Below are 1248 nucleotides of genomic sequence, written 5' to 3'. Positions count from 1 at the left end.
TCAACCTCTTAAAAACCATCACTTCTCTTTAGCAGCCCAATCAAATGCCCACTACTTGAACCTTGTCATCATGAATTTCTCCACCTCTAAAATGCCAACCTGTTATCCTTCCATCTCCCAAGCCACCCGGGGTTTCTGGGCAACTCTAGACCTCCACTCCCCCCTAACCTCTCCATCCATGATGTCCTTCCTGGCTTCTCTGATCCACCCCAGCCCCATCCTCACATACACACAGACACAGTGTAGAGTGGACAATAACTGCAGTCACATTTTCCTCAGGGATCTTGTCTCACTCGCTTACGTTGCTGGTTCCTAACCTGGAATCTAGTAGTAAATTTTTCTTGGCGAGGGCTGGCCAACAGGTCTGGTTTCTAACCTGAATGGGACTTAGTCTGCTTGGCAACCCTTTTACATTCTCCAAGCTGGAGTTTTCCTTTTCTGCAGCAGCTGTTCCAAACAGGATTCCAAATTCCCCTTTGCTTTCCTTACTCACAACGGTCAGTTGTACAAAGTACAGAGAAATATGAGACCATCGAGCAAGAACTTCAACTTTGAAATAGGACAATATATATAATTATCCCTGTGTTGTGACAACCTCCTCCTCAAAATGTAGATTGTGCCTTTCCAAGGCTCCCAGGCTTTTGGCCTCCTGGGGGGCCCTGCTCCATCAGGTCTCCCTGTCCTCTGCCCAGCCTTCTTCTCACAGCTGATGAGAATGATCAAATGTTTGCTTTTCCCTGAAATATTTACCCCATCTTTCACTTTCCTTCACCTACCAAACTTCTCAAAAGAGCACAAGGGGAAGCAGTCAGGTATCAAGCAGTAATGCAGTTACCCAGAATTAGGTTATAAAAGCTCAAATGTTGGCCTCCTGAACAAGGCAGAAGAAGCCCAGTGACTAGAGCTGAAATATAAAGCCAGACCAGACCCACCCAACAAGGGTGGCCAGATGTCTGTCCCTGAGGGACATGGAGCTCCTAGGGGTCAGAGGTGGCCTGGGGCAGGGAGAAGTCTATGAGTGGAAGAACATGTGGCCCCAGCTGTGTAGAGGGGAGAAACCAGAGGGCAGGAGCCAGTCAGGCCTGACTGGAAAGGAACTTTGTGGTCACCCAGTACCCCCTCCACCTCTACTCCCCACCTCCCAACCATTGCAAGGCCTTGTGCTCTCCAGGAGACTTCTGTTGGAGGTCCTCCAGCCTGCTCTTGTGCATCTCCAGGGAGTGGGAGCATGCTACCTCTAGGCAGCCC

This window comes from Loxodonta africana, chromosome 13 (assembly GCF_030014295.1).
Source record: "Loxodonta africana isolate mLoxAfr1 chromosome 13, mLoxAfr1.hap2, whole genome shotgun sequence".
NCBI classification, from domain to species: domain Eukaryota; kingdom Metazoa; phylum Chordata; class Mammalia; order Proboscidea; family Elephantidae; genus Loxodonta; species Loxodonta africana.
The sequence above is the reverse complement of the archived record's forward strand: the minus strand, read 5'-3'. Positions refer to the sequence as shown.